The sequence below is a fragment of the Triturus cristatus genome, chromosome 12, assembly GCF_964204655.1.
Source record: "Triturus cristatus chromosome 12, aTriCri1.1, whole genome shotgun sequence".
Lineage (NCBI taxonomy): Eukaryota > Metazoa > Chordata > Amphibia > Caudata > Salamandridae > Triturus > Triturus cristatus.
Window position 1 is genome coordinate 38,114,905 of NC_140595.1, and position 12,699 is coordinate 38,127,603.

General features: G+C 49.1%; 1 long non-coding RNA gene across 1 annotated transcript in view; it reads right to left on the minus strand.

The window, feature by feature from the left end:
• Positions 1-9,553: 9,553 nt before the first annotated feature.
• Positions 9,554-12,699, minus strand: part of LOC146772344 (uncharacterized) — a 45,469-nt gene continuing 42,323 nt past the window's right edge. The window contains exon 4 of the long non-coding RNA XR_014971902.1: positions 9,554-11,483. This is a non-coding gene — a long non-coding RNA (uncharacterized LOC146772344). The remainder of the gene's footprint in view (positions 11,484-12,699) is intronic.

Sequence of the window (12,699 nt, forward strand, 5' to 3'; positions counted from 1 at the left end):
GGAGCCGGAAAGAACAACTGACCCAACTGTCACCCCTGAGGCATGATGGAATCTTGGGATCAGAGCTGCCTTAAAGGCACGGTGCCAGTTTTTATCTGTACAAGGCTTTTCAGTCTCTATGGTATTGTATTACAATGCAGCCTGCAGGCTAACAATGTTTTTGATCTGTGTTTGGCACAGTGTTTTCTTTTCTTTCTCATGAGGTTTGTCTCATAAAAGAAAAAAAAAAAGGAATGTTTACATTCATTATTATTACATTGTCTAGCCTACTATGGGGGCTGCATTGGTTTGGAAAAAATAATATATGTGGTTATACATATACAGAGCTGTATATATATGTGTTTTTCATATATAATTTTTATTATTTCCGGGGTCCCCGCACATGGGCGGGAATATTCAGTGCTTATGACTTTGATGAGGATGCCCTGGAAGAGAACAGTGGGCTAGGCAGCAGATATATTCTGGCAGACCGGCAGTGGGAGAAAAATGCCTCATGAGGGCCCAAAAAGTTAGGGTAAGCGGTACCATCACTCAGGTAGGGGTAACAGAGTCACTAAGTCCAGAGCAGATTACATAACCGCGTAGGTTATCTCAGGGGTAAAATTCGGGAGCCTCATTAGTGGCCCTTCGTGTCTGGGGGGAAGAGAGCGTTCCAGAGGGGGCCATCAAGGCGCCCTCGCTCTTGTGGATGGTATTTCAGTCAATTTTTACGGCCTGTTTTAAATTAGGAGGTTGTGATCATCAGCACAGGGGCCTCTGTTCATTCAGCCCTGTTACCCCTGCCCTCGGCCCGATAGCCGCAAATTGGCCTCCAGAGGGGTGAGATGTAGGGGAAACCGCGGTGTACATTTTTTTGTTTGTTTGTTTTTTTATTTTAAATTTTTTTTATTCGAAACCGTTAGCACACAATAAAATACAAACAAGGGCCTACAACCACCAGGGCCGGCCGCTATAGAGCCCGGGGGCCCGCAATGTAACGCCACACAATCCGTCGAACCATAGGCAAGGCGCCCGGCAGTTCGTAAGCACATATAACAGGCCGTGGCCGTAGGCCAGGAGCAATTGAAAACAACAGTTTCATTATGTATTAAATATAAAACACACTCAAGGCAATGAGAGTCCGAAGTAGCAGTGTGCTCTTCCCGGGACGGGGAATAACATATAGTGTCCAAAGCAGTTCCTGTCCGGAAGCTGTAGAGGGGGGCAATGGGAAAACAAAGCATGGAGCACATCTCAAGCCCTCTCGCGGAACGCGCGGCTAGGGGGTCAGAGCAATATCGACCTCTAATGGCAGAGGCGGGGTGCAGATACGTCCCCGATATAGATTCCACGGACCCCATACCCTAGTCCATTTCCCTGGCTTGCCTCTCGCCACATACGCCGTCTTTTCCCTAAACATACACCAGTCCATATTCTCCTTCCATACGTCAATCGTGGGCGGCCTCGGGGAGCCCCATAGCTGTGCAATGTTATGCTTAGCCACCATGTACCCCAAGGTCACCCACTGCGTCTGTGCCGCATTACAATCATTCGGTTCCCAGACATTCAACAAACACCTCCTAGCCTCTGGCAACAGGGCCACATGCGTGACCCCCTCCATTACGGTGTGGATACCGTTCCAGAATCGCACAACCTCCGAACATTCCCACAAAATATGAAGAAACGTGCCCGGCAGGCCACATCCACGCTTACACAATCCATCCATCGAATAACCCATACACAGCAAACCGGGCCCTGTGACATACACTCTATGGAGGATCTTCAGCTGTAAAAACCGTAGGCGGGCCGGGATCGCCACCTCTTTCGGGGAGGCCACCGCCGATACCCAGTCCTCATCATCCAATTCCAAGCCATCGCCCGTCCACGCCTCCCTAAAACGGAGCAGCGAGTCCGCACGATCATTAATGAGTTTCTTATAAATCAGGGAAATAGTGCTGTCGGGCACATAGCCATACAACACTCTATCCTCCAGTGGGGAATACTCGGGGATAGCAGTAGCATCCGGAAAGACCGAACAAAGTGCATGGTAGACTTGAGCATACCGGAAGTACTCTCTATCGTTTAATTTATATTCAATTTTAAGCATTTCGAACGTTTTGAAAGCTCCCTTCGCCCACAGATCACCCACCTTACATATACCAATCATATCCCATTTCTCAAAGCCTTTCGATCTCCACAAACAGCCCAACCGCCCACAAGCATACAACGGCGTCGCCCGAGTCAAGCGATCCCTCCACCCCATCGCAGCATTCGCCGTGTGCCACACGTGCACTGCCACCCGCATGGGTCCCGTCAACCGCATGTCCTGGGTCACCGAGTACAGCGCCCTATTATAGTCTCCACCCGGAAGCAGGAGTTTATCCATCTCAAAGGCCGGGTTTAAGGCAGGACCATATATCCCGTGGTTCACCGCCGCCAACTGAGACGCCCAATAGTATCGTTTAATATCGGGGAGGGCGACCCCCCCCATCATACCAAGGGAGCGTCAACTTGGCGAGAGCAATCCGCGGCCGCCCGTCCCAAAACAGTTGGCGCTGAAGACCCTCCACCTCCCGGAAATAACGGGCCGGCACGACATCAAGAGTATTTTGCAAGGCATACAAGAAACGAGGCAGCGACATCATTTTAAACAATGCCGCCCGTCCGAGCGGCGAGAGCGGAAGTCGTCGCCATCTCGCTACGTCGGCCTTCAATCGCTGGAGGGGAGGTAGAAGGTTTCGCTCATAGCGAACCGCGGGGTCCAGTGAGATAAAGATTCCCAAATATTTGAACCCCAGGGTAACAATCTGAGCTGGGCAACCCCGCGGCAGCAGGGGGGCATCCCCCGAGAGGACGTAGACGCACGACTTAGCCCAGTTGATGACCAGGCCAGAGTTGCGGCCAAAAGAATTCAGCACCTCCACCAATACAATTAGCGACTGCCGGGGAGACGTGAGATACAGAAGGATATCATCCGCGTAAAGGGAGACACGGTCTTCGAATTCCGGCGTCCATCTAATGCTTCGCAACGACGGCTCCCAACGCAACCAGGCGGCGAGAGGCTCCAAAGAAAGTGCAAAGAGAAGGGGTGATAGCGGACACCCCTGCCGCGTACCTCTCCCCAGTGCGAAGGGAGCCGACACCCTACCATTCACTACCACCTGAGCCAGTGGGTCAGCGTATAGTAATTTTACCCAACCAATAAACTCCGGGCCGAACCCAAATTTCGCCAACACGGCCCAAATATATGGCCACTCCAAAGTGTCGAATGCCATAGTAGCATCCAACGATGCCAAGATGGCCGGCTCACGTATAAATTCCGCTCTAGCAAGCACGCCGTGTAACCGCCTCAGATTTAGAGCGGTATTCCGATGGGGTATAAAACCAGACTGATCCTGATGAATCAAGTCGCCCACGACCCGAACCAGTCGGTTAGCCAACGCTTTAGCCAGAATTTTGGGTTCTGCGTTCAACAGAGAAATGGGCCTATAGGAGGCACAGCGATCTCGCGGCTTCCCCTCTTTGTGGATCACAACTATGCTGGCGAGGCGTTGGTCAGGGGGGAGGAAGCCCGCCGCACGGGCCGCCAAAAACATGTCTCGAAGATATGGTGCTATCTTATCGGGACGCAACTTGTAGAGTTCGATGGGAAGACCATTGGGACCCACCGCTTTACCCGAAGCGATCGAACGAGTGGCCAAAGCGATCTCATCTGACGACAACGTCGCCTCCATCAACACCGCGTCTGCCTCCGATAGGGTTGGCAATGTGATGTCTCTAAGCAGGCTATGGGAATCCTCCTCCGATCGCGACGAGACCGGAGAGTATACGCCGCAGAAATGAGCTGCGAAGCAGTCAACGATCTCAACCGGGTCAGTCACACGCACTCCATCACTCCTCTCCACAACGGGCACCACCCTGCTAGCTCTCTCCCTCCTATCCAACCAAGCGATCAGTTTTCCGGCCTTATCCCCCACATCATACAACCGCCCTTGCTGCTCTCTACTCATCTCTTTAGCCGCTTCCGTGACTAACGCTTTGTAATCTGACTGTTTGAGGCTGAGAACATGCAATTTCTCCTCAGTAACCCCACTCTCCAAGTCCTCCTCCATTACAGCTATTTCTGCTTCCAGGCGGACCACCTCCGCTCTCTCGCACTTCTTAGTATGGGAGATAAGGGACAAGGCCTGCCCCCTGACCACCACCTTATAAGCCTCCCATAGGGAGACGGCCGACGACACCGACCCCACGTTATCAGTAAAGTAGTGATCAGTGGACTTGACCAACTCCGCGCGGATCTTAGGGTTACGAAGATACCAGGTGTTAATGGGTGCCACTCTCCCCTCTGCCCCAGAGACTACCCTCAGCTGCAACCATAGAGGGGAATGGTCAGCGATACCTCGGGCTAAATGACGCACCTCCCCAATCATTCCAGCTTGGGTCGCCGGCATAAGCATATAGTCAAGTCTCGAGAGACTCCCATGGGCCCCAGAGTGAAAGGTGTATTGCGCCTGTCCCGGATGCATCAATCTCCAGCAATCTACAAGTCCCAAAGTGTCCAAAAAACCACCCAACCAGGCCTGAGCCCTAGGGAGATCCCTGGGAGGGTGGCGGTCCTCCAATCCGGAGACAACGGCATTAAAATCACCACCCAACACCAAAACCCCCCCAGGGAGTCCCAGGACCAAACGCCCCAAATCAGCAAACGTAGCCGTTTGTAACCCCGGAGGTACATATACAGCCACGAGCGACACAGTCCTGCCCTCCCATCTCCCCACCAGCGCCACATATCGCCCCCTATCATCATAAAGCACCTCGTCCACTTCCAATGGGAGAGAGGCCCTAACCAGAATGCCCACTCCCCTAGAGCCAGAAGTAAAACCAGAGTGAGCGGCAAGGCGATAGCCCCTCCTATTTAGGGCCTGGAAGGAGTTCCCAATCAAATGTGTCTCCTGCAGGAAAACAATGTCGGGCGAGGCTCGTTTCAAAAACTGCAACACCACCCCGCGCTTGATCCTGTCCCCCAGACCGTTCACATTCCACAAAAGGATTCTCAATCCCTTACCCCCCATCCCACTCCCGCACATGATACCCACATCCCGGAGAGCACAACCCAGAGAGTTCAGCAGAAAACTTCACATTGCCTTGCAAAACAAGAAAACAACCATCCCCAACAACCCCCCTCCCCCACAATCCCCGAACAACAACTCCCCCCTCCCTGCACCCCTGCTTGAGCCCAGACAGCCCCCCCCAACTTGCAGTGTGCCTGTCGCCCTAACCTATACCACAAAAAGAACCCCAGAAGGAGGAAAGGACCCCAATAAGCTCCCCACAACCCCCAGGCACTTGAAGGGCATGATGTACCAGATTAAAGTACAATTGAGCCAAGGTACAAAACCTCGCCAGTCTAGTCAATCGCCAGGAACCAAGTTCTAGTCCCGCTCCACCACATCCCGTTCGTTTTCCGCCGTCCGACTGTCTCGGTCCTGTCCCCGCGGCAGAGCATCCAACCAGTCTCCAACTGCCTCCGGCCAGTCAAAAAAGTGGGAACGACCCTGGAACTCAACCCGCAACCTCGCCGGGAACAACATCGCGTATTTCAACTCCATGTCTCTCAAGCGCCGTTTCACACCCAAAAATCCCAGCCGCTGTTTCTGGACCGCTTGCGTGAAGTCCGGATAGAAGCTGACATTGGAGTTCTCAAACTTCAGCGGCCCTGCCACCCTCGACGCCTGAAGGATAGCATCTCTATCTCGAAAGTTGAAAAGTCGGGCAATTATAGGCCTCGGGGGAGCACCCACTTTGGGCGCACCACCCGGAATCCTATCGGCCCGCTCCACCGCAAAGAACTTGCTCAATCCCTTGGTCGCGAGATGATTGATCACCAGATCCTCCACAAATAGATCCGCGGCAGATTCCTCCGATCTTTCCGGCACTCCGATGATACGAACGTTATTCCGTCTAGCCCTGCTTTCAGAGTCCTCAAGTCGACGATCCGTCTGGTCACTGGCCAGCCGCAGCCGGCGGACCTCCGTCTGCAGGGCTGCCACATCCACAGTTAGGCTCGACGCCGCTTAAGACAAAGAGTCGACCCGATCGTTGGTTTTGGACAGGTCTGCCCTGAACAAATTCACATCAATAAGGACCGCGTCCAATTTATGCGCCAGGGTATCAAACCGCTGACCCACCGCAGCCTTCATCTCCTCAATGGCGCCCATAACGTCTTGCAGGGTCAATTCTGACGATGGGCCCGAAACCTCTTTAGCCCTCTCAGGCGATTTATGCAAGCCACTGGGGGACCCCTTCAGCTGCGCATACCGATCCATATTGTTGGCCTGTGCATAGGATCCCCTCCGGGTTGACTTGGGTTTCGACTTGTCACCGTCTGGTCTAGTCGCCATCATCCGGAGGCCACCAAAGTTGGCACTCGTCGAAGCCGGGGACAGGAACCAGTTGGCCAAGTCAGTCGAACACTGCAGTCGCGGGCAGGAAGTCCATGTGTAGCCCGAAAGTCAGGCCAGACACTCCGCCGTCCGCTCTCCTCTGAAACACCGAGGTCTCTCAGCCGATCTCAAAAGGACAGACTCGAAAACGAAAGTGAAAGTGCGGGGTACGCGGCAAGTCAGGCTCAGCATGCCGCTGTTGTTCACTTCGTACCCGGGCACCCCACCAACTCGAGATCGGGACCTAGGCAACAGCAGGCCGCAATCTTCGGAGGGCGACCATTCGGGCTCCCGGCGTCCGATCTGAATTTGGGAAACGGGTGGCACCTCAGCGCGGATGCATCAGCAAAAGCCCATCAAGTTTACCAGGATTTAGTCAGGATAGACGTGGGAGGTTGCGGAGGCCCTCGAGAGCCGTAAGCCTACGCGGCCATCTTGGTTGCGCGCTAGGCTCCTCCCCCCCCGCGGTGTACATTTAATCGCTATTCCAAATGCCGCTGCAATCATTGCCTCACCGCAGTTAAGGAGCTATCCACTGTTTCAGAGCTCCCCTGCTGGCCTTAAACAGTCCGAGCCTCTATGCTCAAGTCGTGGATCCTATGCGCAGGATCGCCCTGGTCAGAAACGCCCGGCCGCCATCTTTATGTCAGGCAGCTTCAGACGCTTTCCGGGATTTCTGTCACTGGAGTCTGCCAGCGTCCGGTGTCCTTAGTACGCTTGCGGCCTTGACGTTAAAAAGTCTTGATGGCCCAACTTGGAGCGTCTACGATGGGCCAGGAGGCCCCACAGTCAGCTACTTCATGAGGAAGGGAGGGGGGGCTGGGAGAAGGAAGCAGTAGGCAGGTGGTAGCTCTTCAATGGGCCGCTACTCTCGCCCCTGCACCCTCGACCTCAATCACTCACTGGTTAAGCCAGTCACTGGGTGAACACCCGCTCCCCAGTAGGACAGCTGTTCCTCACCGCCTCTCTTTAACTAAAGTGCTCTTATATTCAGTATACCTGCCACAATAAGCAAAAAAAATGCATAACACAAATATAATCAGCATAGCAATTAGTCCAAAAATCTTGACTGGAGCTGTTGTTATGAAAAGACAGTATAGCCTAACCTCCCTCCCCTTGTATAGAAGCAGAGGGATTATATATTAGAAGATCCCTGGGTGTTATCTGCAGACCTTGTACCTCAGTCTATAGAAGGTAGATCTACGTCATAGGTGCTGTCTTGCTCTTCTCCCTGGAAAGGTCCCTCTCCAAGTGTCCGCTACCTATTTGTGTATTCCAATAAGACCAAAGTATGTATTCCCAAACAACAGATACATTAGTATGTTTTGTCTAGGTGCTAGGGCCTGACCAGAACACAACAAGGGGCATTGTTGTTCGACCTTGCACACAATGTTCATACTAAATCCCAGGAACCTGCAGAGTGTGAACACAGTGATAGGTTCTCATGTAAAAACGGCAAAAGAGACATTTGCTAAATAAACTCATGTAGAAACGTGCGCAAAGCAGCGGACAATCTGCAGCATGCTCAGGCTAACTTAAAGAAGACGACAATGTCCCCATGGGCCATGTGACATCCTCCCCTTGGTCAGGTCAGTAGCCCTGGAATAAAATAGAAATCAGAGATAAGCAGAGGCAAAGCGTCTCATTGAAAGGCCAAAGAGCATCCATTCACAGCGTATCATCTGGGCCAAAAACTTTGCGGGAGAACTGGAACACCATAAGCTCCAACAAGCTGTCAGAACCTTCAATACTATCCAGAGGTAATCAGGAGCATTCCAGGCCAACCTGTGTTAACTTCATTGATACTTTGAACCTAGAGACGCTGTGCACGAGCACAGGTATTCAAGTCTGCCAATGGTCCAATTGTAGGATCGTACACAAAGTGCCTACCCACGGAAAAGCCCTGGTCATGGGCCATCAATGGACCCATCAACAGTTCACAATCCAGTGCAGCGTGTGACGTATTGGAGAAGAACACAGGTTGCATGCAGGTGAAGTAGGCATAAAGGAAGGTCAGCCAATAGTCGATGTAAAGAGCTTCAGAAAGGCATTAAACCAGAAAACTGCCACATCCGATCACGGTACAGCTGTAACTGGTCCCGGCTTGGCAGTACCACCAGTCGAGCAGCCATTACGGAGCAGCAGCAGAAGTAACAGAACTACACTAAGAGGAGCAGCAGAGGAAACCCTCCAAATAAACTGGAAAAAATAGAATGAATAAAAGCTGGGATTACTCCAAAAACAGTCTGAAACAAAGTGACAAGGCTGGAGCCAACGACCTTAAAAAAGTGGGCCAGGCCCACTGTATCAGACGCATTAAATATTTGGTGAATTAATTCTCCAAAATGTAGGGGGAGATTCGTGTTTAGCAGTGACTGGATCTCACTTGATGTTCTCGCCGCCTGCAAATTGAAGGTCTCACGAGCTGATGTGAGGGACACTTCTTGTTGAAACAATAGCGCTTTGAGTCTGCTTAGCTTATTGAAATCTGTTTTCAGAGTTTGACTGGAAGGCCACAGCAAACTATCTACAAACCTGTTTTGGCGGTGGAAACAGTACGTTGCTGCAACATGTAACACAATGGGGAAGTGTTACTATATATGGGATGCCGGCCCGCAAGCCGCAGCAGGTTTGATTATTTAGGATAAGATAACTGCCATTAAGAAAGCAGAGTGAGTGTGGGAATAATAGCAGGGACCGGGGTCCCCTTTAAAAAAACAAGCCAAATTAGAGGCCGAAACGTTGCAGGCGCCGTGAAGTTTTACTTGTTTCCAGACAAGGGAGTGTCTTACTGTAGAATCACAATCCTCCCCTGTAAGGAAAGCATCCTTGTTGGTAATGACCATAATTCATGAATATAACTGCTCCCAAGCAGCTCATATCTACCCACAGGATAGTGTTTCATGCAAGCTGAAAACTGGAAAAGTGAGATGGGCAAGGAAATAACTCCATGTATTAACCACACCGCTGAATCTGTTTCTGCAACTGAAAATGGTAACTTCTAGTTTATCAATCTGTAACATAGTATATGTTGCATCTTTCATTGACATAAGTGTTTGTTTATCTGTCAAATTGAATGGTAAAGACAGTGCTGAAACGTTCAGGTAAGCCCATGGTACTCTCCCATTTTTAAGTGTTTGCAGTGTCCAACCAAATTGCATAACAGAACACAGCTGACCATGATACAATGTAGACAATTCATTCTGAACAATGTCAATAACAGATGATACAATATTATCCAAAGTATATATACGTGACGACAGAGTGTTCATACAGTTATCAACCAGGGAAGAACTTTTTCTAAGTTATCCTGATCAATTTGACGTAAGCGTACTGCAGCTTCCATTTGGGACAGTTTCCAAGACTCATTATATGCTGCATACACACGTTTAGTGCGAGGGGATTTTGGTCCTAGAAGAAAATCAGCAAGATCAATGTCACCCGACAAAAGGAGAGATGTTGTTTCACAGACAACAGTGTGTAATGTTCCAACCACTATTGACATAATTTACCAACAGAATGCGTAGTAACTGAATGAGAATGGTGTAACGGGTCAGGTCTACTTTGAGTGAACCCTTTTGTGGCATTTGTAAATTGTAAATAACAAGCATTTGTGTTCGAGGGCCACAGCAACCAACCCCAAGGGTCAATAGTAGATGAATTAAGAGTACTGTTTTGAAACACAATAGTTAAGTCCTCAATCATGTAGTTGGTATGTGTATGCCATGTGTCATAGTCAGCCAGCGACGGAATTGATAGAGTATTTACATTTTTAGCAGTGGCCAAACCGAAACAGGTGGTTTGCTGAACCATCTGATTTAAAAATACTAGTTGAGACGGTATTAAACATGCTCGATGCAAGGACTCAATACCCTCAACCTGCCAATTTTTTGCTCCCCAATAGACTTTAAATCCACCGTGTCTTTCCAATAATCATAACCTTTCAGGGACAACTCAGTTATGAAGGACAAGGATTAAATCAATTTAGTGTGGGTACGCATGTATTTGTTGCAGGTGGTCATATTTAATTTGTAAAAATAGGACTTCAGGTCCGATAAATTGTAACCCATAAAATATGTAAACTTCCTTTTCTGTGTTATTGAACTCCTCTTAAAAGGTGTTGGGCAATGCTCCCATTAAGTTTAACTAAATTGTGGTCTCTGAGTACTGGTTGTGTGCAAAAAATGATCGCCATCATGTTGGTAGCAAAATAAATCTGCCTAATTTGCGGAATTTAAATACAAAACGTCAGTATCAAATACAGTGTAATATTGTATTTGGAGAACAGTGAGTAAACAGCATTGACATCCCAATTGTTGGAGTGCATTCCAGGTAACAAAACATCACCCAAAGAAATTCGGACGACGTATGGAATTTGTAAGATTTCCGTAGGACCATATACATCAAATGGTACTTTATCCCAAACTATGCCATAGCGACTGGGAAGGCTAAAATGTTAACTAGGCCTTGACCTCTTTTCATTCTATGAGACGAAGTATGTGGGGACAGAACTGCACCAACCAAGTCTACAGCAGAGCATTCAGGTCATTAGTGGCCATTAATCAAAAGGAAAAAGACAGTCACAAAGTCAATCCACATGAAGAGGAACACCATCAGCAATACAATCCCAATGTATGTCTGCTACAGACGAAGACAATGAAGATGTATCCGAAGAAAAGTCATCTCGGTCCATATAATAACCCCTGGCAGCATTTCGGCAGAATTCGAGGAAGCAAAATGCACTGGATGAAGGGAAACGTCCCTACACGGAATACTTGTAGGCATACTATTGAGTATGGTGTAACTTGACATATTCAATGGAAACTAAACAATTCTCCTTGCAACAAGGTAGCAGAGGTATAATCACAGTACGGGTGCCTTTTAAACCAAGGACTGGAACTGTTGCACGGTACGATGGACCAAATTCTTTCTTGTTCTCCAACTTCTCTCAGACTAGATCCCAACTTTAGGAAGCCAGCCAGAAACTGGGATCAGCACTGCGGGATCCATGGATGAGGGCAAATGAGATGTTGCAAGAGGGTCCAGGTTCTTTTGTAGATCCTGTAACATAGCACAATGGTTATCTACGTCAAACGTTGCGGCAGTCACCACAACATATAGACCATCAAGGTATGGCACAAACATTTTAATGCCAAAGAGCATTTTGTACAAGGTCCGCCCACCCAGAGATCTTCAAGGGAGATTATTTAGTGCATGTTGGACTCCATATAGATGAGTCATCCAGCCTCAACCAGCACCTAATACCCTTGCCATTAAAGATTGCTTTAAGTCACGGTTCATCTGCTCAACAACAGAATTGCCCTCAGGCTGATATGGAGACCAGAATTGCACCTGCACCCCCAGAGACTTCATCCCATCCCGGTAAGCCTTAGAGGCAAATGCCGGACCATGGTCAGAATGGAAGGTGCCACAGGCAAATGTTCCTACAAAGTCACACAATTTATTTTTAACAGTTGAGCATCAGTACTGCGTTGTGGCCAAACCCAAAGGAATCTAGTGCACAAATCCACTACAACCAAAATATATTTGAATGCATTGTCTGATGTCAAAGGACCGTTGTGATCAAGATAAATACAACAAAATGGATGATTCTAAATGAAAAGCTGAGTATGAGGTGGCCATGAAACTGTTGAAGGTTTAATCTGTTGACAAATGTCACAGGAAAGAACATATTTACTCGTTTGCTGGTATAAGCCACACCACCAAAAACGTTGTTGCTGTAAAAGCGAAATAGTCACTGTCACTCCAGCATGTGCAGATGCCATACCTTCATGAGCAGCCACAATCAAAGAAAGACTGCGGTCCTCATTGGGAAACAAACGATCACCATTGATGGAATGGTTACAAATGAATTTGATCAGGCGTTAAGTGATAAGTATAATGCGAAGGAAATCATTGGGAAAACTGCTCTCCATCCTTCGTTGCAGCAATGGCCGCCAAAATGTCATCATCAATTTTAGTCATAGACCTAGTAACGGCTGCTACTGAGCATGTGGCTACTGCAGATTTGGCTGCCTCATCAGCCATTGAATTTCTAATAGCATGTGCTCCCACACTGTGAGAAGTTGGCCTGGTATATGATGCTCACTAGTTAAAGTGATCACCTTGTACCATGCCAAGCAACCCTTATGGTGTGGTTGTAAGTCAACCTTTTCGGACTAGCTGCCCTAGTGGTAGCGTAGGCTAAGCAGTCTTTGAGGCTAAACTCGTGAAGCGTGTTAAGCCAGCTGTTTTACCAAATGTAACCCCCTTTTAT